Source organism: Cygnus atratus, chromosome 4 (assembly GCF_013377495.2).
Source record: "Cygnus atratus isolate AKBS03 ecotype Queensland, Australia chromosome 4, CAtr_DNAZoo_HiC_assembly, whole genome shotgun sequence".
Lineage (NCBI taxonomy): Eukaryota > Metazoa > Chordata > Aves > Anseriformes > Anatidae > Cygnus > Cygnus atratus.
Genome location: NC_066365.1, coordinates 31,315,856 through 31,342,568, shown reverse-complemented (window position 1 = coordinate 31,342,568; position 26,713 = coordinate 31,315,856).

Here is a 26,713-nt window from a genome sequence, read left to right as displayed (position 1 = left end):
CCTGAGGGTCAGTAGAACACTCGTTAAGGCTGAATATCAATGGATAAATTAAAATGTGTGGGTCTTTCAGATCATGTCTTTTATTTTCTTCTTACTGGAATTTCTCTACACTGCCTTTGTAAGCAGCACTTTGGAGAGTGCACACTTAGGCAGGGCAGGGACATGTTTTTGCTGCTGACCATCTTATAGCAAGTGCACTGGTACCTGGTGTAAAGTAGAAGTGGAAATTTTTATGGAACAGCTAATGTGTATTGAATTTGAAATTCAGAGGCAAAAGTATGAAATCATCCAAGTGATTCTGCTCTTTTGTTGCTATTCACATTATTTTATTCTTCTTACCTATACTTTTATCTGTTACCAGGTAGTTCTGGCTTTTCAGAATGTGTTTTTTTCTCTCTTCCTTGTTCTGGTTCTAGTCATTATATTAAGTCAATTTCAGATTTCCTTCTTTTGTTGTCTTATTATCATATTTAATTATTCAAAACTGAGAGCATAAGTGTTACTTTGTACTGATTTTACACAAAGAATCTACTCACAGACTTATTCCATGGAAAGGTCTGCAGAACAAAAGGAGTGTCAGGCACATTATAGGACAATGTGCACTGCAAAGAACTAATTCTTTTGATGAATACAACTGTGAGGTGAAGGGAAAATGACAAATTTTCATGGCTAACATAAAAAGGAAGGTTTCTGCAGAGATGTGGGACATGTTAAAAATGATTTTATGAAGTTTTAGAATGAAGGAAAGAATCACATTTGAAAAAAAAAGTTCATTTTATTTTGTAGAAAATCAAAGCTCAGCATACTTAATGTGTCAAATTCAGGTGATAATATACTTTCATCTGTAGTCAGTCTTGAAGTAATTAGTATGTGCTTGTCTGAAGAGCAGCCTCGTTCTTACACTTTCAGTGCTCAGCCGCACAATGCATTGGGCTTCAGAAAGAATATTGGAATACCTTTTTCCTGATGTCATTTCATAGGAAGTGTTCTGCTGCTGCGTTAGCAGGAGGCAGTTTCTTTGTCAGCTCTCTTAGCCACTCTAAAACTAAACCACTCTGTTTAACTGGGCAGGTGGGAACTTTTCTTGATGAATTTGAAAGACAACTGCAATCAGTTCCTTGCAGTACGATAAGCCTATTCAAACATTTCCAGCATTCAGTATCAAGTGCTGAGAGGTGGATTCTGTTGATGATAATACCTTTGTTCTATAAGTAGTCCATTCATTTTAACTCCATGTGAACCAAGCTAAGAGGATTCAAACTAAAATGAAGAAATTCAGGAGCAAAATCAGAAAACCAGAAACACTGCCTTTTTTACAGTGGGTCAGTAGGAGTTTTGCCATGATACGTAATTGGAATAAGAGAGAAACCTTTACCTATACAAACCAGTGTTTGCAAAACTGAGATCAACCAAATTTTATCCCTTTCTCGATGAAGATTATTCAGTACTGTGTTCCATTTTCTTTTGACACAAAAGGATCTCTGGAATGAAATCTCTGTAACTACTCATGATAGTTTGCTACAAAAGCAAAAGTGGATCCAGATGTTTGCAAAACAGTATCCAGAACAGAAGCTTCATGACTCTGCTTGAGAATGTTTTCATGAGTGATTTTAGCTGTAGAAAAATGAGATATTGTGTGTATAGGAAGTTGGATCTTAGCATATATTTGTAATCTCACAGCAGCCAAACATATAAAAAATGACTGGAACCCATTGTACTTGGCACAATGCAAACAGACTCTCCTTAAAAAAGAGCGAATGAGTAATTTTTATAACAATGTAATTATGCAACTTTATCTAATTTAGAAGATCAGAGATTGAAATACTGAATGAGAACTACTGTTGTGCACAAGAATAATACTTGATCTGATTTTCAATAATGCTAAGACAGCAGATAAAACAAGCACCTCAGATGTGATTGCCAACTTGTGCACAGGATTTTCTTCTTACATCAGTTCAACAGCTGAATTAAATTGATATTCAGAATTCCTGTACCTATGAGAATCAATTCACTAACCTGAAGATAAAATGTGAGACATGCTAAAACTTATTGCAGCATAAATGCACTTTATGGCATTTGATCTCTGCAGTCCTGACTCCCAGAGCTCTGTGCTCCCTATGGGAACACCCTGCAGCTCTTTTCCTGCCTGCCTGCCTAAGCTTTCTTTTCATGTAAATCAAGGCACAACAGAAAAAAAATGCATCTGCAGAGCTCCTTCAAGATAAAGTCGGGGTGTCATCGGGGCATGCACCCGGAACTGGGAGCTGAAGAATGATTTTGGATCACACAGAACAGGCATAGCCAGTGTTTAGTACAATGCATGACAAAGATTTCATAACAAGTCACTTGGGACAGGAAGGATTCAATGACAATTTAAATTAGAGGAGGATGCAAAGAGTTTGCAACTACCCAAGCTGGAACTTGTATTTTAAGTTGAAATCTTCTTAAGTATGACTTCAGAAGTGAAAGAAACTTATCCTCTGGCCAAGTGTCACAGCTTCCCTGCCTAAAAGGAGATATTAATAATTGATCAGTACAAAGCATTACATTCATCTTATGAATTAAAATAAGAATATCGGGCAAGAAAGCAAATCTGTCTGGTAGGGTAACTTCCAATGAAGAAGGCTGGGAATCCTATTTCTCTGTTGCTACTGTTAGAGCCATTGTAGTATTTCTGTGACTCTTTGTGGTAAGTCATCTTAAGAACATCACAAAATTGTATTTCTACACAGTATACAGGCATATTGTCAGAGGACACACAGTAAGTCTAGCCAGTCCTTCAGGAAACATTTACCAAGAAAACTTGCAACAGTAACAAAAAATCCTTTCTATCCTGGAAATCATATGTTCCAGGACAGCTTGCTTGCATGTGTACAAAGTCTATGAAAGAATGTGGAACCTATGCTTTTATGTGTTCATTGACACAAAATCTTTCTTCATGAAAGACTTGAAGCTCTCTTTGCAACAAACTTCCTTTGGTGAAAAAGTAGACATTACTCCTAATAAATACTCAGATCTGACTGACCAAAGCTGTGTAACAGTAAGAATATGACATGTAGTCTTTGAAAAGAACAAAAATAAGTGGGAGTCTTTCAGGGGAAAAGGGTGAAGGAAAAGACATTTTAACATTGGTGCCCTTTTGAAATGCAGTGTACATCCAGACAGCAAGACACATGTTCCTGATAAAGGTATTTATGAGCCTTAAGGATAAGTAATTTCTAACTGAGATGAATTAACATTGTCCAAAAAGGGATAAATTGAACTACATGTGTATAAATCGCTGGAATCTCCTCTGAATTTGATATAATTTCAGTAAGAGGTCTGGTAGACCCCTTCAGGCCCATCACAGGTAGTATGTTTCCCACAGTGTTTTCAACCCACTATAGCAAGAACTAGAAAGGAATAAAAGAATCCTAACCAGGTGGCAGAGGTGTCCAACAGCCATAGTTAATCTGAGTTTGGATGTATTTTAGGTAGTGCAAAACTATAAGTCTCCAATTTACAGCACACCTTTTGGCACTTGGATTGATTTTAGAAGGGTCTTAAAAAGATACAGCGTATGACATTTTTTAATTTTTTTTTTTTTTAAGATTTTTGTACTCTCATCTGCCTTGAGGAATAATTGTCATTTCTTGATCTGTAAAACTTAATGTGATTACAAGTGCCATGGATCAAGTGACTGTCACCTTTCTGTGTCATGTGCACCTCCTCTGCACTAGAATGAAAAGCTATTGTGTTCCTTGTGTGAGTCTCCAATATTTGTCACTGAATGGCAATGCTGGAAATGTGGGGGGTGGAGCATAAATTGCAGTTGCAAACTAGAAACACTTTGGGGGGAAAAAAAAAAAGTTACAAAGGTAAACGCTATAGTTTAGGAACAATTAAGTTTGCCCATGCCTTGAAAAAAGACACAGAGTATAGCCATATCACTCTCGAGTTCAGTAATTTAGAAAGTAGAGGTGAACTGAGCCAGGGAGCCCATGAAGAACCTGATCAACCAATTTGGATTCAAAAGCTGAAAACCAAAGTGTTCTTAGTAGTGTATGCACATTAATAGAACTTTTGGATAAATAATGGACCACTGACCGAAATGGACATCTGAAATATAATTTGGGCTGCAATAAACTTTGTATGGGCTGCATTAGGAAGAGCACTGCCATCAGCTGGGGGGAGGTGATGCTTCCTCTCTACTCAGCACTGGTGAAACACATCTGGAGCACTGGATCCACTCCAGAGGTGCCTTCCGACCCGAGTCTTTCTGCAGTTCTGTGATCTGCCAGTATCTCCAGTCCCACAGGGCTGCTGCCTGAAGCCATCAAGGCTGAGCCATCAGTTGCTCAGCACCCAGCTCTGGGCTGCAGCTTTCTGTATTTTCACTCAATCAGTGTCAGAAATTGCAGTTGCCATGGGGGAGATGATAAATTTGAGAGGCACTTCTTCGAAGACATATGATTTTGAGAAATTGATTTAAATACAGCAGATGCCAGTAAATGGCAGTTTAGGAGTGCTAATTATGCTCTGAATTATGATTCCCTTATATTTGATTTTACATACGTCTTAGCATCATTACAGCAAATCTTGACATTTTATTGGTTGAAAACAGACCTTTAATTTAAAGAAACTGAAGAAAATGCAGCCATTTTAAAGTATAACAAACGTTTTTTGATGGAAACTTTTTTTTATTTGATCTTATGAAATAAATTTATTTAATCTAATTTTGCTTGAAGAACTAACATTTCAATGGTTAAAGAAAAAAGAATATTGCCGTATATGAATATTTCAATCAATGTAATTTGAAATATCATTTTCTTCTTCCAAATCCTCACTGCAAAGGTCTTACTCATAAGCCTTCTCTTTGTCTTTTAGTGCAAGTTTGCAAATCATTACTAGTGCACATATAGCGAATGATGTGACAGGGATGAGCAGCGTCATTTCGAGAGCTCTGGGAGACCTCTGAGTGCTGATGATCCAGTTATTTGGAACCAATGTCCAAATCCACCCTTGTCCCCTAGCATTAGTCTGTTACTCTGGGCACAACAGGTTCACACTGTAGTGATCATCAGCTCTAAATTTGTGTTGCACATGCTGGAATATGCATTCTCTGTGCAACAGAAGCTCTTGCTCTTTTTTGGTAGAGAATCCTGACAACAGAATCAATCATATCAGGTGCTTACAGAAAAAGCTGGTTCCCCGAGGTCAGAAAAATGAGACTGAACAGGAAGAGTGAGGGTAGTTTGTAGATGAGGGCAAACATTGGCAAGACCACACCTTGCCGTGAGACTAGTCTTTGTTTCTGGAGGCAAGAGACTCTATCAATGCACTATTTATTAATTCAGTAATTTTATCAGGTACAGTATGTCCCAGTCTATTTAGCACTCAATTAAGCTTCACATTGCCCATCAATAACTGCAGAAATGGCAACAAAATGGGCTTTGGCAGATTATTTTCAGCTGAGTGACTGGTGGTTGGAGGAATTCATCAGTTGCTTTACTCTAGCTGTCAGGTTTGTCTTCTGTCAACACAGCAGGGAGGGAGGAATGGTGTGAAGCAGACATTTAGGAAACCATTTTTCAGTTCTGATAGTCAAGAAGGCAACAAATCACAAATCACTCACACTCTGAGATTTGATATCTCTCTCGTGTAAAATTGATCTGTTCAAAACCACTCAGAGATATGCTGGTTTTCTTTTGGTTGGTTTCAACTCTGTCTTCAGTACTAGCTTGTTAAGTTACAAGACATTATACCCTTTCTTTTCATATCATGTATGCAAACACTATACGGTGTACGGTGCTCCCACAAACTCATCCTTGAGCACACAACAGCTGTATTTCTTGGTGAAATCTTCTGTTTGCTTCCATGTGACTTCGTAGGGCAACTAATCCTACTGTGAGGTCTGTCAGTGTTAATTGCCCAAGTCCAGCAAAATAACTATTTCTGACCTAGGGCTTCCAAAAGCAATCCGGTGTTTTCACAGAGAAAATACTCCATTTATGAAGATTTAAAAATTGTAGAGATGTCATTCTGTTTCGTTGGTGATATTCAAGAGTTAAGATTGTTCAAAAATGGTCTTAATGATTTCGGTAGCTCTATAAAAAGTATTTTCTGAATTTGAAGTGTATCTCGAGATTAACTTGGCACTCCAATGTTGTGAAATCGTTTGAATTCTTCTTCTTTCCTGTGCTTATTTTTGTTTGGAAAGGTATTGTTTCCCTTCCGTCATTGCTGAGCTACTGGCTGCAGTAGTCAGATAGCTACAGTAAAAACGTATCATGGAACGCATAAAGATGTAGGGTATCCCCAGCACCAAGTAAATAAAGGCTGTGGTGGCAAAAGTGCAAAGGGAACAAATACGGTAGCACCCAAGTGCCACGCCGGGAAGCGTTCAGAAAGATTCTGGTCTGGGAAAGGCACCAACAGCCTGGTCGCTGCCCACGCGGGACCGGCAGCCGGGAGCCGCTGCCCGGAGCAAGCCGTGCTCCTGCAGCCGGGCGGCTCGGGGCGGCGGGGGCCGCGCACCCCCTCCCCGGTCCCCCGCCGCGGCTCGGGGCCCGGGGCTCGGGGCCGCCCGTGCGGGCCCTGATTGGGTCTGCGGGGAGGCCCCTCCCGCCCGGCCTCCGCCCGCCCGCCCGGGCGGCCCCGCCGCCGCGCCGCGCCCGCTCCCCAAATACACCTTGGCGGCGCCGGGGAGCGGCAGCGGCTCCGCGGCATGGTGAGTGAGGGAGCGGTGAGTGCCCGCGGGGACCCTGGACAGCGCTGGGACGGGGCGAGCAGCGGGGAGCTGGGAGCTGGGGCAGCGGGGGCTGAGCGCCGGGAGCCAGGGGGCGCGGGGTGTCCCCGCTCAGCACCCGCTCAGCACCCCCGGCCCCGCGGCGGTGCGGTGCTGGCGGCTCGGGTGGCGGTGCGGGGCGGGGGGCTTGCCGAGGGCTGGAGCCGCCAGGGGCACTCGGGCGGCCTTTGTGCGTGGTGAGGCTCTCCAAGAATTTGCCAGCTGATAGTGCCCGTCGAGCTAATTGAAACCATTCAGGCTACTTTCGCTGCCTTACAATTAGGCAAGGTTTCTTATCTCGTTCTCAGAGTAATTCATGTCACTGCACTTCATGAATTAGCCACAAGCCTCATACTTAATCGCATGCTTAATGCTCTAACAATAACTTCACTTTTGCATTTATTTCATTTTCTGGCATTGCATTCCTTATGATTGGCAATTCATTTTTGCAGTCGATTTTCAAAGCTTAACTCTTTTTTTCAGATTTTTTTCTTTCTTTTTTTCTTTTTCCTTTCCTTCTCAAAACTGTAGGCTCGTAATTCCTTGTCTGCATGGCTAGAGCTAGCTGTTTCTGTGGCTCAAATCCAGGGAATGTTATTAGCCTAGGCCTAGTGGAGTTCCTTTATAAAATCATCCCTGTGTATAAACATTTGAGACACTTGAAAAGTTTTTGTTTCTAATGTAAAGGAGCGCTTTTATACATCTTATGTACTCTATCAAGCTTGATCCAATGCTACTCCTAAAATGGCTGTATTTTTAGAGCTGGTCGCTTACTCTGTGTATGTAGTGAGATGGCTTATTTATGCGTGAAGGATGAATTAAGAGGAAAAGGAAAAAGTCCTAAGCAAAGATGTAGCATTGGTAAAATGAGTACTGCAGCGCAATGAAGTGGTTTGTAATGCTGTATTGAGTCCATCCAGTTTCACTGGGCTGCAGTTTACAATATGCTGCATATGAGATGGTCTAAAAAGAAACAGTAAGACTTTTGATAGTTGACATACTAGTAGGGGAAAATAAATTTTTATTCACTTATATTTTTTAATGGTGAAGTCTCTAGTCAGACTCTAGTAACAGAAAAAATGTAATGGAGCAGTTTCTCATAAATGTGAATTGTAACAAAACAAGTGCAAATGTTCAACTATCTTTGTTAGTAGAATAAAGTGTTTTACTTGTTTGGAAATGGCCTAATTGTATAGCTTTTCTTAAAGCAAAAATCCCAGTAAAGCCACTCCCTTTTCTTGTAGTTATGCTAAGATGATTTGTTTCCAAATTACAGAAAGTTGGAGCAAGGAAACATGCACTTTAAATCACATAAGTAGGTCTACTGCTTTTCTAGCGTTAAGAACAAAAGGTGATGACAGTCCATGCTAGAAAGAGATTCCAGTAACAGACTATTTTATGTAATTAATCAGAGAACAGGTGATTGAAGCAACCAGAGAATATGTGCAAATGTGTTAGAAATGCATGCATGGGATGTTCTCTTCATTGTAGGGAAGTTTCTTGCTTGGATTGCATTGCTCTGGAGCACTACGTATGGCCGTACATTCATGGCTCTTATGACTTTTCTCTTTAGTTTGCCAACAGCAAGATCCTTAAATGAACTAGATGATTTTAAGGAAGCATGAGGAATACTGTAACAGTGACTTTACACTCCACATTCTCAGAAGAGAAAAGCAATTGCTGATATCATGCTGACCCAAAGCATCCAGGAAAAGTAAGGAAGGAGAAAGGAAATCATGTCTTGAGATCTCTTGTTTTTGTTTGTTTTGTGGAATTATGTAGCCTACAGCTACTGTGAGTCATGACAGTGCAAGATCATGAGGCAAACATTGCAGGAGAAACAAAGGACTGTAGTTCTACAGTTTTTTTTATCTTTTTTTTTTTTGATGTAATCAATAAAATGGCTCACCATCCTTTCTCCCACTGTTTCAGTTGCTGTCTGACTATTCACATAGATTATTCAGTTGAGGTTTTGATGCAAACAAACTTTAAAAATGAGAAGTCAAGGTTAGTATTTGTATTGTGTCCATAGAAATAAGTACTAAAATGTTGTATATTTATCTTATTCTGATTGATGTTTATTTAAAAATGTCTTTAACCATTATATGGCAGTCTGTTTCAAAACAGATCCCATAGTGAAATCAAAACATAAATAAGAGTTTATAATAAAATATAATACTCAAAATATCAGTAACAGTCAAAACCTGGCTATGCCATGTAATAAAAGGTAAAATATCACAGCCATTATGAAGATGAATGCTATGTTTGAAATTTTAAAATAATGATGAGAAGCAAAGCAAGCAATCCAAGCACTCAAGGTAGATTTTTGTACCAAATACAGCTATTTTCCTTTCAACTGAAATGAGTTGTTACACCAAGAGATGTTGTAAATTATATCTTTTTTTAAAAAACAGTATCAAGCTCCTCTGTAATCCACAGAAACAGATACAAAATTCTAAGTTTTCAGAAAAGAAATATGTATTGGAAGGTATTTAGTCATATTTTCTTTCTACTCTGTAGACAAGCATCAGGTTTGCATTTTTTATAAAAGCTTATTTATTGAAGAAAACTTCTATGTAGGTTTTTAAAGAGTGTTTTAAAATAGCTATTGGAAATGACAGGATATGTTTTAAGGATTTATTTATTTAATGATAGCTAGAGTTTGTTATATTTGACCTTGCCTGTTGTATTAGCAAATGAAAATTAAGCTATTCAGAACTTTCATTAGAGTTTCTTTGCTGGAGTTCCTTGTGCATTCTGTACTATTTCATTTTTTAAGATCTTTATTGTTTATGTGCTTATTGCAATTCATTGCATTTATTTAGAGGTCATGGTCTTCCATGACCAGTGGTACCAGTGGTAGAGAATCAAGTCTATCATTGGATAGGGACGATATTTTAAAATCAGTATTCAAGTATAAGCCTTTGTTCAAGAAAGCAACACTGTTCAGGACAGGATACTAATATATATTCGAATTTAAAATTCCGATAGTACTTACGTGCATGCATCAATGAGCTAACGCTAGGGCTTCCAGTTAGGGGTTAAACCACTGATTTTTTTTGTAATAAGGACAGGAAAATTTGCTAAGGACAACAGGGTTTTTTATTATTATTAGGGTTTTGCTTATTGATTACTATAAACAAAATGAAAAGACCATGTTAATATCCCTAATGATGAAGCCTTTTACTTGTACCACAAGTATAGATTGCTACTCATTTGGTAACATGTTCTTCCAGTTTTTAGGTTGTCTTACTCAGGTGATGCCACTCTTAGATCAGTGCTAGTGTTTCCTAGTTATTTTAACTCCTCATTTATGCCCTATGTCTCATACTGTATCCTTTATTTTTGTAGATGTGGAGTTTAGATCAATCTGATGTCTACTATTTTAGTTTAGTTTAGTTTGTTGAGGAGGGCAAGTTCCACTGCTGTCAGTTGTTATGCTGCTTCATGACGTTAAATCAGAGCACAGATATTCTGTAGGGATTAATTTTACTTCACTACAGAGAGATTTCATCAAGTCCTGTTCATTGCGGCAGACCCCAAGTAAATTTGAGGTTTAGGGCTTCTACAGACAGACCTTTGACCTTTAGAATAATCTCACCCTACCAGAGAACAGTGTTTTGTGACATTCACTTGCATTTATTTTTCATTCATATTTCTTATGATATGATAGTTTTGTTAGGTGAAATTAATGCCTCTGCTAAGATTTCAGCTTTCACATCTAACTGCAGAGTAGTCTAACTAACATTCTTATTTTATTGAAATGTCCCCTTCCATAGTTCAGAGTCTGTTAGGCACCTTCCCTGCTTCTTGAACCTGGCAGTATTACCATTATTTTTGATTTCATGATTCTTAATTTCACTGCTCTAACTAAATTAGTTCAGTTGTGTTACTTACAGCTAAGCTGTGAATTGATTTTTCTTCTTGCATATTCATTCTAGAAGTAGCTCTTTCAAGAGAATGGTGCCCTGCTAGTAGTATTCAAACAAGCCAGCGCCTGATGCAAGCCAGCACCAGTAGGGTAATTTCCCACAGGCAACACACTGAGCCTAGATAATAAGCAAGTAGTGACCTTATCTATTATTTCTGAGAGGGCACTTCTTTCATGAGACCCCCTATGACTGTATCTTGCGCTTGTGTGTTTCTGCCTGAACATGCAGCAAATGCTACAAATACTGTCCCTGCTTGAGTGCCAAAGAGACTTCTTCCTCTGCCATAAGACAAGGCGAAAAATGCCTGAAGAATTGCACCCCAGCATGGGCCTATGGTGCACAGAGCTCTCTGAAACTCTCTTTAGGGACTGTTTGCCTATGACTTGCACTTTACGCATGGCTATGCCCATTGATTGTTTCAGCTAAGTCCATATAGAAAATAGGTCAGCCATGCAGTGGCTCAGGAAGAGAGCTTTAATTGTGTGGGTTGTAATCTAGAAAGCAGGGTGTGTGCATCATCATGGAAGAGGCTGGAGATAGTTCCAAAGATTTTATCAAGCATTGTGGAATCTAGCCCTTAGACAGCTATTTGTATTACAGTTACAGGGAATATCCCATGCAAGTCATCCAACTGTTTCAGTGTGAGTAAAATTTTCTTGCTATAAGGCAATGTGCTCAAATCATTTAATTTTTTCCACAAATGGAAATTGAAACAAACGTACATTAATGAAGTAAATCTCTTCCTTAGCCCCATTCTAAGGTATTCGGAGTGAAAATAAAACATTCTTTTCAGAAACTGTATTTTGTGGGAATCCTCCTGGTAGTCTTAGTGCAGCATAATTCTAGAATGTCACAGATTCCAGAGGATGCGATAAAACATGGTTTCTGCAGTGACACATACAGGGGTTGCTGCTAAACTTTCCACTTTTAATCAACAACAGCATGGTAGTTTTTGAGATCCCAAGAACGTTTTTTTCTATGGTATATTAAATGGGAATATGTTGTACAGTGGCAACTGCCTTTCTAATGCTCACCAAAGTAAACACGTTTAATTTCATTTTAACCTTGCATTTTACTTGGTGCTTGATACAGATGGAAACTGACAAAAGCTGTTCAGGGAGAGCTGATTTCCCTCTTCGGCAAATGCAGAAACCCTTCACACACGAAAGAGCATTAGTAAAAGGCAATTGCAGAACACCTCAGCAAGATTTCCAGTTTGTTGCTTGGAAAAATTGGGTTTTTGCATTTCCTTGTAATTATTTGTATGATTTGAAGACAGAAGACAATACACCCAGTTGCTTTCTTGTTGATAGGGAGGGTTGTCTGCTTATACTAATGACTGTGTGGCTCCGTAGTCTTGACTGCAGGCACTCTGGAGCCTAAAATACTTATTACAGTTGCTGTTTTAAATAGCACTGCTAAAAATGGCAAAATTTCCATGTCTTTGGAGAAAGCATGCATCAATCTAACTTTTAATTCCCCCCCCTTTTTTATTTTTGCCTAAATTGTCTTCATAGTTACCCATTTGCACTAGTAAGCTGAGAGTATGAAACCATTGGCCTCTTGTTGAGGAAAAAATATTCAGGGAACTGAAAACCTGTTCAGATTGTGGTGCAAATAACCATTAATCCACAAAGCATGTTTAAAGGTAGGATTTTAGACATTCACATGGGAAGAATGGTATGAAGGGAAGGATAGTCTTGGGGCTTAAGAAACTTAACAAGGCTTTTGGTGAATATGGTACCAATTTTTCTCCTCAAAATGTCCAGGAAATCAAGACAGGAATAATTACAATTAATTGTAGATTGAATTAAAAGCTTATTTTGATGCAGTTGAAGTTAAAGCTTCCCAAATGTGTTGCATGATATTAATAAAACCAGCCAAGAGGAAATGCCTTTCTTATAAGCAATTGCAAGGCCTTCCGAAATGAGAAAATGAAGTTAACCCTGGTGTGTGTTAGGCACAAAGTTATACGATGAGGATATGTTCCTTGTTCTGCTTTTATATATAGCACCTGCATACTTTTATGAATCTATCTGCAATAACTATTTGAATTTCACTCGTAGGAATGTGCAAGTGTTTCTTTCCCATATTTATTCTAAAATCTGTATGCAAATAGAAGGTCAAATCTTACCAATGATTTTTGCAAATCATTCAGATCTAATGATCTTCTATCCCAAAAAACTTGTGCAACTCTGTTCAAGAGATCTGGATTTACTTCTTAGTTCAGCTGCAGTCTTTCTTTTGTGATCTGCAGCATGCCTCATTTCCCCACTCCTAAAAGAGGTATAGTAACACTTCCTTTCACATCCCATTTTTCTGTCTTAGCTATTCAGAGGGCAAGCCCTTCAGGTCAAATACCGTCTTTTACTATATATCTGTATATGGTCCTGATCTTAATTTGGGCCTTCTGGGAAGTTAAAATAAACAAATAATACACCTAGCAACAGTGATAGAGAAAAAACAGCAACTCCAGCAGGATGCAAGATGACATTGGCATAATTTCTCAGTTGAGAAACCTGTCCAAAGATAAACTCATCAGACGGAAGGTTAAATAACAGTAATTCAGTGTAAGCAAAGGCTCCATAAGAATTTTCATATGTTGACAAAGCATCAGTCTCACTAACTGAATGGTATTCTACTTGATTGCTAAAATGTAATTCAGTAGTTCCTTTCCCAGACAACACAATGTTTGGTTGTGTGGTGGAAATGAAATACTATAGAGTAGATGCATCTTTCAGTCATGGGTTAGGCATGGCTTTCAAAACGTTTTAATAGGCTCATGAGGCAGAGACTATGTATGTAGTTTGACACTGAAAATCTACAGTTGATCTGAAAATTAGGATCAGCTTAGATCAGCTCTGCACTTACTCTGCATGTCATGTGCTCCAGATCTGCGAGAGATGCAGCATGGTAGTCAAGTATATGTGGAAAAAGTCGTTGGCCGTATCAGTGGTAAATTCTAGAACCAATGGAGTCACAGCTTAGAGTTTAAAATGTGCAAGTATACCACGCTTGAGATAATGGTGGGCATCATGACAGAAAAAATATTATTCTCATAGAAGAGTGGAGTCTGGCACTAGGAAGCAAGAGTAAAAACTGTTTTATCTGTTGATTAATATAGTATATGAAATATGATTTAATAATATCTTCCAGTTTCTCTTAGAAAATAATTTCCAGTTCTACACGATAATAAGTTTTAAGCAAAAATATATTTAAACGATAAAGAGGAATTAAAAGGTAGAAATATCTTTTCAAGTAGGATTTGAATGGGTGAAAAGGGAGGAGTACTGAAGGAATACAGGATTACGATCTACATGTAGCAAAAGCTAGAAAAGAACATCCATCTTTGCCCATGCTGTGGGAACATTTTCATTAGCAAAAATTGGAATAGGGAAAAAATGAGAAACTGAAATGAGAACAGTAGTGCCAGAAAAGCACCAAAAGGACTTGATATATTTAAAAAAAATACAGTTAGATTTTATTGCAGTTGCTGCAATGTACTGTATTGTAAATGGCCGGTCTATCTAACAATGGAATAAATATACAGGAACTTCTATGGTCGCTGATTTGTCTCCCTACTGTCACTCTACAACCATGGAAAACACTCATAATCTTTAGTCAAATATTAATAAATTAATTCAGATATTTATTTCTAACTTAGATTTGGTAATCTAGCTTTTAGCAAAGAAGCTACATTACTTAGCAATGTGCTTCTTTTGTCAGTTTGAAATACAATGGGCAGTACAGTATTTAGATGCTAGTTATAAACAGAGTTGAAAGCTCAGAGCAAAGGTTTACAACATAAATATGTTGCAAGAACTTCATTCGTTTATTGCTACTGGATACTTGGAAGGTTAGTGCTTTTGTCTCATTGGAAACTACCTGGCACAAATATTTAAAACATATATTTTGAATTTTCAGCATCACTTAAGTTGTAAAGAGAAATATCAAAAGTTTCTGACTTCATGGAAAGGAAGACTATATATATACAGTGGAGAAAACTTTCTTTCCTGCCCATTTTTTACCTGATGAGAGCACAAACTCTGCAAGATTCATGGTATTTCCAGGTGCTCCAAAATACCAAGATAGTTAATCTTGGCAGGAAATTCTTCATGAATTCCTCACAAAAGGTGTATTACCTCTCTTCATCCTTAACCTTAGGTCTCTGGTTATGTCCTCTAGAAACTCATGCCTATCATTCCCTCCCTTTGCCCCAACTATACACATGGTCTCTCTTTTCATTGTGAAATGTCATATCCCTAGAAAAATAGGGAACTTCCTGTGTAGCATCATCTTTCTGTACATATACACAAACACCTAGGTGGAAATTATTACTTGTTATGGGATTTCGGTTATCAAGAACTCAGTTAACAATAAATTTAACCTTCCAGTCACAGGAGCATTTATTTTCAATATAATAATAATTCAAAATCTATTTGAAGTACTAATCTGAGTACATATGGACTTGCTAGGGCTAGAATTTGATTTTTGGTTTACTTTTACGTTTTTATCCCACAGTTCACTGTCCCCTCTTCCTGTCCTTACACATCTGAAACAACTGAATTGTTTTCTCTGCTGTCTTAGAGCTACTATTCAGAGTACCAGTATGCAACATTGCAAGTTGGAGACATCCTATTATCTGGCCCCTGCATAACCCTCATAAAAGTTTATTTTAAAATTGTTTTTGCCTCGAACTTCAGCTCACACCTGACCTTGTATAAAAACGTAGGAGAGTCTGTGACAGTTTGCTGAACCACTTAAGCAGATCTTTAAATAGAGATGTGCTTATTATTCCAATCTCCCCTGTGGTAAGATTTTTGAAATTAATGTGGTTCCTTAATATAATGAAAAAACAGGTGTTTGGGGGTGGCATGCCTATTTTAAAGGTTTAGAAAATAGTAAATACTGAGTGGGTGTTCTTTAACATTTTAGTGAGAAATAGTACTCGAAAGACTTTTGATGTGGGACTTCAAGTATTTCTTACAATATCTATGTAGTTTATCTATCATTGCAGAAGCTGAAGTGCTGAGACAAAGGTGTTTAACAATTACATTTGATATTAGTATTGGTTCATAATTAAATAAATCTGAGATGACCCTGTTACCTCAGTAAAGGCAATGCAGCCCAGATCCTCTATAGTCCTTGCCTGCTACTTCAGGCTTCAGATTAAGGCCTTCAAGAATGACTGGCACGTTGTATCTGTTGGTCAGTTGTCATTTCCAAATTCCTATGTGGTACTACTTCTCTTTACCTGATGCTCTCATTTGGAACATTAGCCTCTAAAGCAAGACTCTGTTCCTTGTTCATTTTGCCTGAGGACTGAAACCCAAAGACTCCCAGCACCAAAGCATAAATTACCATACTTTGAACTGCCAACTGGGCAATGTTACAGTTTCCTACCTTCTGTGGTGCCACAGTGGGAGGAAGGTGTGGCTTGCAATTATTGGTAATTGCTAACAGTAGTGCAGTCTTATGCTGCCTCACTAGGTTGGAGGTCTCAGCCTTTAAGGAAGCCAGGTAAGTAGTATTTCTGTCTTGGTATCTCAGATGTGTGTGCAGCACTAAATGGTGTTTCAGAAGGGCCTGATGGAGAAAAGAAAGATTCCTTATAGACATACAAAAGAAAAGTGAATTAAATACCTTTACAAAATAAAATGTAAAACTATGAAATCTTAAATCAGCTAAAATGTGTATCTTGCCTTTAACTCACAAATCAATGCCATTTAAAACAAAATAAAAGAAAATAACATATGAAATGTCAAGTCTAGAAAATTCTTCCTTCTTTTTAACACCAGGTTACCACATTAAGCAGTGCAGGAAAACAAGGTATGTCACTCCCTGCCTCCCATTAGATGATAGTGAGACAAAACACTGAAAGTAGAACTTCAATCTTTGGAGCCAAATCAGGGTGATAAACTTGTATCCTTCTGTATATGATTCTGCATCTGAGAATAGTATACAACCAACAAAGTTGGTTGAAACACAAACTGTAACAACAACAACATCCCCTAAAATCTAAAATATTGCTGAAAAGTTCATTGATATTATCATTTCAACATTTTCTAATGGCTTTACTGAAGACTACAGACAAATGATTTGCATAAGTACCCAGTGTACTTCAGTGAATTTGTAGTGCAGAAAAAGCAATATATCAGTAAGAGAACCATCTATGCCTTTGCAAATTGTTCTGTTCTGTTGCCTATATTTTCTTTCTTTCTTACAGATTTTTAATCCTCATGTCCTTCTATAGTTTCCCTTCTCTACTTTCTTGCGGTTTTTTTCCTCCTTGTTCCTTTTCCTGTTTTTATCTCCCTTCTCTCCTTTTTCTCCTTCACATGATAAAGAACGGCAGATATTGTAAAATAATGTTATGATAAATGAAAAAGACTATGCTATCTGAGAAATGGAGCAGAGCTTTGATCTTTCAGACTTCAGTAAGTATACAGTGAAGTTAATATTGCAGATAATGCAGTTAAACAGGTTGTGAGATCAGGAACCATGGTCTGTTGTAGGTGCTCTTCATAGAATAACTCTAGGAAACTTATGCTATGGTTCATACTGTGCACAATGCTCAGGTTATGCATCATAGAAGCTGTTTTGTTTGGATAACAAACATATTGTTTGGTAAGAGTTTTTCATATGATTCTTGCCACAGAAATCAGTCAATTTCAGTGGAATTTAAAAACATTTTAAACCAAGCATATTTTTCTGTGCTATTTCAGAAATGCTGGAAGATAGATACTATCTGTATTTTTGTGGGATTAAATACTCAAATTTGATATTGCTACAAGAAGCTGAATTTCAATGGCTAATGTGCTTGAATTGGTATATTGCATGGTTTGGGACATGCTAAATGTTTCTAAATGCATCTGTTATAACTGGGAGAGCAACACTGACTGAGGTTTCTCCCATTTGACAGCACTTTGGATATAAGGACAGATCTCTTCTCTGTTCTTTAGGGCTACTGAACATTTGGAAATTAACGTACCATGTTTGGAAGCCCAATATTTCACAAAACATCTCACTTTTACTTTGTTTTATTATTTTAATGAAAAAAAGAAGCCATTTTATACAAAATATAAATTCACATTTATCACATATTTATATATTCACATATCTATCTTTCACTGCTTTAAATGTGTATCTGCTGCATTTTCCAAAGGAGTATTAGAAACCAACTAAGCAAATAAGAAAGCAACTCAACAGTGAAATTGGTATTGTAATGTATTCCTAGAGGATTCAGTCTCACAAGATGTGCTGATATCCTTTGGAACTGTGCTTTACAAAGGTAAGATTCACTGCCTTTGTGCACTCAAATCTTTTCTAAAAATAGCACATTGTCTGAAAAGTGACAGACCAATCAGTGAAATAAAAAATGAAGGTACTCATCTGCAGTGTGCATGGCCAAATCAGCTATTTAAAATATTTTAATCGCATTTTGTAGCAGAAAACATCTGTAACCATTTAATTGAAAAGGAAGGTGCCTTCTAGTCCAGCCCTGCAGATACCATGAAAGAGAACAATTAGGGAAGTGGATGATTTTTCCTCTTCTTCAGAGCTGCTTTCTTTGCCTCGGGCTCTAGCTAAAGCAGTGTCAGTAGTTGCATGATGGCTGTGGAAAAAACGTCTTCAGCTATCTATTCTGGTTGAATACAGTTCTTCAGTTGAAGATTTTTTTTATTTTTTATTTTATTATTTTATTTTTTTGGTTTCCTATCTGAAAAATTACAAGGCCATGACTTTGCTGCTGCAGAACAAACCATCTTCACTAATTAGAAGTTTCCACTGTTAGCTTCCCAGGCATAGTATTTAACTTTTCCAGAATCTTAAATGAGATCAGTTCTGCGTTTACTATCACATCCACACATCTACATGCAAATCAGTATTTCTGTGACAATAGTGGCAGAACTGGTAGGGTCTAATCCTATTCCTACTATATACAGAAGTTGTTATTGACTTGAGTGCGAGTTGGCATGAGTGCTTAACTATGAATAAGTATGAAAGGCATTTGTCAGTCATTTTCAGTGTGAAAATGATCTTGTAGATGTTGTAAGCACAAGTTGCAGGTGGCAAATATTAAGTTTAAAAGCTCTGTGCTTGAAATCTACTGATGAAGCACTTTGCTTTCCACAGATCTAATTTTCAAACAATTCTCCAAGATTTGTAGAGTACAGAGAAATTTTACATACTCCAAAATCTCTAAAATTTAATTTAAAACCATGAACACATAGGGAATGTTTGCACTGTCATAAGACACAATAGTCAGTGTTTTATATTCCTCTATGAAAATTCCAGTATCTTTGGGAAAAGAGTAACAATAATGGTGTTATATGTGCCAGTTGTGTAAACAGTTATGCATCTTCAACTTCAATTGGATGAATACAATCATGTAAAGTCTTGGCAAGATAAGTGTCTCTGAAGAAGCAGTAGAATTATTTTGTCATCTCTGGAGATGCTTTATAGTTAATACAGACCATGGTTCTCAAAGGAGAAGTAACTTCATGCATTAGAAATTTGGCACTTCTAATAAGTTTGTTTCATTTATTATGGAAGATGTAGCAGTCCTGGATAAATCATGAATACTAGCTAAAGATTTCAGTGAAAAACACTCAAACTTATTAGATTTCATTTTTATTGCAGAAGATTACAATTGTTTCTTTTTATTTATTTTCTTTGCTCCTAAAAAGTCTTTCCAATCTATGAGCTAAACAAAAAACAGAGTTTGGAGACACTCAAAGTTACAGGTCTACTAAAATGAGTAAATCTATATGTATTGGGAAGTTTGAGAGATTCATCTCTAAGTATGTGTTTCAAAAGAATTTGTAGCCACAACAATTGCCAACTACTTCATGTTCTAGAGCCACAGTGCTTCACCTTTTGTAAATTCTAATTTATGTTCCACTGACTATGGGCAAGACTTTGATCTTTGCATTTAATTTAACTCCTCCTAATTGCCATGAACACTGTATGTCTGCAGGACAAGCTTTAATTCTTGAAGTGACAGAGTTCTGAAGACACAAATTTATTTATTTGCTTTCTTATGACACCCATTAAAATTTTGTACTTTCATGGACTGCAAGTGAAGATTAAAGGGAAATGCCATATTTAAAATATACTCCTTTAGAAGTGTGAGAACAATTTTTGGAAATTCAGATAATTTTTCGTATTGCTTGTCCTCACTGCAGCACTTCTGTTTCATTTGCTTCCCTCTTTGCATACTTCTGGTGTCATCAATTATGTCAGTCCAATATTGGGAGTACTCAAAAAAATTAAATAATATGTTGTGGATACACATAACAGGTTGTACTGTTTGTGAATTATCTCTAGCTCTGCCTCAGAACTAAGGTGTGACTAACATGAGCAAAGTTAGGAGTTCCCGCAGAGTAAGGCGGTGGTGGTTTCCATGGGTAGTATAGTATCTCCACTCCAAGCCACTTAGCTGGTGGCACTAGCCATGCCTCAGACCAGCAGTGAGGTTGAGAGGACATGCCACAACCAGGAACTGCTGTTTCCGCCTGAGAGCGTGATGAGGGAGCTGAGAATCAGGTGCACAGAGACTGCCTGCTGGGCTTGCTGTGGAGTGTTTTCACAGATAGGCTTTGACTAACAGGAAGAGAATATTTTTCCCACGCTATCTTCTCAGCATGCCTCCCTGTTATTTGGTCCTAGCATAGGAAAAATATTTATGAATGAATGTGCATGTGATACTTAAAATGACAAATATACATTTTATAAGCAACATTTGGGAATCGGTCCTTCCTTTAATTACATGCCAAAACATGGGGGCAGTAATTAGGGTTCCCCCTGTGCTTTTAAATGAAACCAGAGATGTAGCTGCAACATAACTTTCACATCTGGAGTCTGGGCCTCTCCCAGGACTATATTTGGATCCAGGGATTTGCTGCAAACCACTGGAGGGAAATGAGTCAGTCTCAAAATCAGTATCAGAAATCCAGTGATACTTTAAAACTAGGGGTTTTGCCTGTCTCCAGGAATACTGGTTTCTATGCCAAGGTACCGAGCTTGATGTCCTTCTACAAATGTTAATATTTTAAACTAGAATAAATGTATGTCTCATGATGACCTTAACGTGAGATGCATTAAGGGTTTTGAGGTTTACTTTTGTATTTCCTGAAAGTTATTTTCTGCTTATTAAAATGGGGACAAAGGGATGATTCAACATTCTTACTTCATTCATCTCCTAGCTTGGTACCTGTCTAGTTTTGCAGCAGATCACGCTCTGCAAGACACGTAGCACAGAGAAAACACTTGATTGCATTTTTCTGTTTCTTAAACCATTCCATGAAGAAAAAAGGTAGAAAGGTGAATAAATTCCACATGATATCGGGAGAAAGTCTTCCTTGTAAACAAGGTATAGATTTTTTTAGTTTGTCCTAAGCAGTTATACAGGACAGACTGTGATAAGTTACCACACTGAATTTGGATTTAGCAAAATGTGTGGGTTGTTAAACCAAAAGTTGATCGCTATAACTTGTCTAATCTTATCATAACTGCATTACTACTTTGTGCATAGCTTAGTAATCACTGGAATTCCACTAGATAGTTTGGTATGTGCAGTGGTATCTCCTTCTTATCAAAATCAAGCATGCTATGATTTGTAGAAGAGTTGTGAGTATACGTCTCTTAGAAATAGCCTCAAAGAGCTAAATCTGGCAGTCAGGCTACTGGAACTAGGCTTGCATCACACACAAAGGCAATCAGTGCTTTGGAGTGAAAAATGACACTTCTCTAAAGAGGTCTGTGGAACAGATAGATCAGAAGTGGGATGACTTGTCAGAAAGAAGGGTGAATGTTTAGGGGAAGAAGCAGAAAAGTTAATGACTAACAAAGCATCTTTCTTGCTACAGATAGAGCAGAATTTGAGATCACTGGTATCCAAGAAATTACTGGATTCGGCAAAGTATTGTGAAGTCCAGTTTCAAATACCATGTCTCATCTCACCTGATCTACTCAGAGGAAAACAATCTTGTCATCAGTTATTGCCTTTGTTCAAGTAGCCAAACTGTGCCTAGAACAAGCCTAGAATTTTGCTGAATAAAAAGGTACTACTTTGTAGTCCAAGTGAAGCCTGGGCAATAATATCTAAACAAGGGTGTTAATGATTTAGGACTGAATAATCACCTACATTTGGAGTTTCCTAGAGCTCAAGTCCTTGGTTTTGCAGTTTTCTTTTTACAGTTACATTCTTTATGTAACCTGTTCTTACTGATATTTTAATTAAATTCGTGTTGTTACTGCAAATTTAGAAATCCTATCCCTGCTATGCACTTCACCTAATATGCACGCATGATACTTTTTTTATTTATTCTTGCGTAATGTCACAGTTGTTCTCAGGTAGGTTAGCAAATGTTAGCAAAACCCTGTTAAAGGACCAAGTTACTGGAAAGGAGTAAATGAGGCATCCTCAAATTTCAGTGGAAGGGTTAGTCTCTTACTGGGGAGATACAGGAAAACATCTCACTCCTCTTTATGAGGACAAACCTCTTCCAAGATGTCCTCTACCTAAGTCATCAACTGGCAGTTTTCTGTTTGGTATGACTTACTACTGCTCAGAAATTCGAAAACAGATTTGCCTGTCTCCTCTGGTTACTTACATATTATGCTCCCTAAAGCAGCAATATCGAAACAAATTAATGATTTGAAGGTGTGCTCTCTGAATGTGTTCAAGTTTAGTGAAGCAGCCAGAGTAAGTTAGCTTATTTACTTGCACAGGATTTAACAAGATTAATAAATACTTACTTTGACTTCTTAAAATATTAACTTATATTTTGATGCAGACTTGATCAATTTTCTCTGAGGATTTTAGAAGCCTCCTTGAAATCTCTGGAAATGGACAATTCACCAAGGCTTTGATTCCGCTGCTACACACCACTTTAGATAGAAAAAGTAAAGTGCAGATATTGCGCTTCAGATTTGTAAGACTAAATGACAGCATTTAGTTTTTTTCCCCTGAGTTTGTTTGCCGACAAGAGCTGAATCCACAATGAGGTATTTCTGATAGGGTAATGGGTACTACTAACCTGTCTTGCTAGGAGCTGACTGTGTTTTGCCTGTACATAAAGTAACAGATCTTGCCTTGCTTTGTGCAGAGTCCTACTGGCAAGGTGTAAAAGGCAGTGATTTCTGAATCCCGCAGGAATTAGAGCTCAGTAGGAATTGCAAGTCTAGATTTTACATAAAGGCAAGATAGAAGTTAACAACTACTTCTGTTGAGGCAATAACTTCCAGACCACACTAAGCTCCTTCAAGCGCTGCAATCACTCTTGTGCTGCAGAAAGTTAGATCCAGTTAGTAATATATTTTGACTGATGCAAAGCAAACTAGAAGTTTTTTTTAATTGTTGCTTAACATGTAACAGTTCACCTAAAGTATATCTGATTTAAAAAAAAGTAACACAATAGCACATAACAGATTCCGCCCTACTCTAAGCAAAGGACTCAGTTTACATGAAGAAAAAGGTATGTAATGTTACTTCTAATTTTTCACCCAAGTCTGCAAGTCAAGATTATAAAACAACTTTAGCTACTGTTAGCAAGTGGCATTGCTTAATTCTGATAAATGGCTATGTTAATATTAGGGAGTTTTACTGTATGATTGATTCATTGCACTTTATTTCATGCTATTGTCAAGGAAATGTTTTAGCAGAGGAAAATATTCAGAAGCAGCTAGTACAAACAAGCATACAGGAAGGCATTTTGGCTGTAAGACAAGTACAGATGTAAATATACAATGAAATGTTTGCACAGAGCATTTTGAGCACTTAAATTATTCTACTGCTATGACTATACTATGTAAAGTCATCTTAGTTTTTCTGAGTGGCACAATGCCATCTTCTATTCAGTCAGACATCAAATAAATTCATTGCTTGTAGTTTAATCTCACCACAGATTATTTAATTTTAATTTTCAGTTTGTTTCCAAAGGTAAATAAGACAGCAATTAATACAGCAGAGATGGAGAATTCACATTAAACACTGCAGCTCCCCTGGGATAAGCTCTCGCAAAGCATGTTTGGAGAGAAATCAAAACCAGAAACTTTTTCCATGTTTCCTCAACCTTCTTTTTTCCTTTTTCTTTTTTTTTTTTTTTTTTTGTTATGGTCAGAAAGTGTCCTTAAATATTATCAACAATGGAAAGGCTGGAGTTCATTATTCTTGAAACAAATCTGCAAATGTTTGATTTAACCTGTGATAAGTGCCACGTCTCATCTTTCTCATACCTTTTTAAAGTCCATTATACTGCTGGAATTCCTTCTGTAAACTATACAGTGGTGATTCACTGCCCTTCTACTTTCAGACACTTAAACCCCCTGTCCAATTACTGTTTGAGTGAGGCAGGTTTTCCTAGAACTTAACAGACTCCTTTTCTGAATTTTAGTTATATTAAGTGCATGATACACTTAAGATACCAAATGGAAACTCGATGTTTCAATTAAGAAAGACTTAGTATATGTATGGTTTTTATTTTCAGTATTTGAATCCTCTGAAGTTGTGATGTAATTAGGTTTCCACTCTCTTTCTTTAAAGATGTGATTTAGGGGGTCTTGTCATTGCAGGTACAGAATCTTAACATGATCACTGCTTTAAACTTGCTATGCCTAATAAGCTGATATTGGTTTGAACTGGGGTACATGCTATCAAAGGTTCATCCCCTTTGTTCCTAGGAAAATAAGGATAGTTACAAAGTATTTCTGCAGAAGCATTCTTTAGGAACTGTGTCATAATTATTTGGAATTTAAAGATCTGCACATGAAAAATGTTATTTTTGTACAACAGTGTTATTACTAGAAACGTCACAGATCTCATTTTACATTCTTGCAAATGCATGACAGTTTTGATATAAACAGCAGTTGGCAGGAGCACAACTTCACGTTCAGAGGAAGGGCACAGATTCTAGTGCCCACCAGGGAAGAGGAGGCTAAGAGTGTGGGTGTCCTGCAGCACCAAGGACGGTAGACTGCATCCCAGAAAGAAGCTGTGGATACAGCAGACGCATGCCCAGCAGCTCTGCCAACTCAGGGATTTTCGTGCCAGTGCTCACTTTGCCCCCTGAGTAAGTCCCGGCCTGTGATCATCTTCTGACCTGACAGGGTGGGACCTGATTCCCACCGTGCAGCTTCTGGCCGCTCCAGGTTTTCCAGGTGTAAAATAATGGCAATAAGTTCCTTCACTGAGCTGATTCTACCTGCCCGGATATTTTTTGTACTGCATTGAATGTAACTTAATTAAAATACAATATCCTACAATGGAAGTGAACCCCCATGTGATTCCAGATTACTGTCTTCTAGAAACAAAGAAATAATTCTGTCATCTGGGGGAGGGGAAGGGTTGGACACAACTAAAAACTACTGATCATTGCTGAAGGTCAGTCGCTACCTTTGTTCTTAGTTTAGTGCAAATGTGCTAAAGATTTGTTGGTATCTAATTTAACAATTAACTCAGTCTTACATTCTTCACAGACAGAGAACTTTTTTTTTTTAATAGCAACACATAAATGAAGTATGACATTAACTGGGAGATGCTTTAGTGTTTCATTATACTTAAACATATTTCAACAAAAAAATATATTTCAGAAATTGTTTTCTTCCAAAATTTTACTACACTTGATTTAAGAAAAGTTTTAGTAGTGTTATTTTGTAAATTCAAGATTTATCTTGACATTTAAGGCCCAAATTCAGTAAAGCATGTATGTATGTATGTAAGATCCATCACAGCCATAAATCTATCTTTGACAATGCTTCACATATATACTTACATTACTATTTTTCTTAACAGTTTTAGTACACGGATTCAGTACACAGTCCAATTAAGTACAAAAAAAAGATGCATTTTTTCTGCTTTCCTTTTTTACTTAAGCAATGAGGTTATATAATGGCTCCTGAAGAAAAATATTTACATATATATGTAAATACTTATAAAGAAAACTAATACATAAACATGCATACAGACAGTGTGATTCTTGCTTAGAATTTTTCAGTGTCTCATCTGCTACACAAGAGTATGCAGCAATAAAAAATAAAGCATTACTGATACCCATGCAGTAGAAACAAATAATTTTCTGTATAAAAACTGAAATCAGAAATACAGAATCTTACTTAAACATTCTTTAGCCTCTTGTTCTTAGCATTGCGTTTACCGATTCTTAAACTAATAGTTTAATAATTTTGATAGATGTCCCCTAGAAGCTGACCTGACACCATCAGTATTAAAGCATACTTTAAAAGGCCTTTTCTGCCAGTGCTTTTTTTTTTTTTTTTTTTTCTTTCCAGCAGGAGGTCCAGCCAAAGTGGCTTCTGTCTGTTTCTCCTCTTATCCGTGCCACTTGTGCTGGTTCTGCAGCATACCCCTGCTGTGCCATTCATACAGCTGTTTCAAAAGAAGCAGTTGATAACCTGTATCAGAGAATCAGTTATTTTTAAACCCTGGTGCAATTGCTATGTGACCCTAAAAGCCCTTTGGGTGTCTCAGAGGGAGGAAAAAGCAGTGTGGTGCACAGGCTGATTAAAGCCATAGTGCCTCTGAAAGAAAGTGTTATTGTACTACATCTCTAAAGAGAGAAATGTAACACTTCAGCTGCTTCAAGAGTTGCCGGAAGGTCTCAAGGATTACCTTGTTAGAGTATTACATGAAGATGAGGGGATCTGATTCAATGAGATACAGTCAATAGAAAATGTAGCCCTTAAGGGAAGAGCCTTTTCAGATTAAGTCTTACTGAAATATATGTAACAAAAAGGCAACAATTACTAAAATGAAATGTTCAATTCTGTTCTTAATGTGTTGTTTGAAAGACATCACCTGTAAAAGCATAAAATCCCTTGGTGTTTTCTAAGCAACTACATCAGTTATGTGGTCAAGTTCCCATGATGTCAGCTGTCACCAGTCAGTGGCTTTTACAAGAGGCATTAATCCGTGGTCTTGGATGGTCTTCACTTCCAGCAGTGAAAGTGTCAACTTTATTCATGCAGTTCTCTGTTACAAAAAGGATACCTTGAG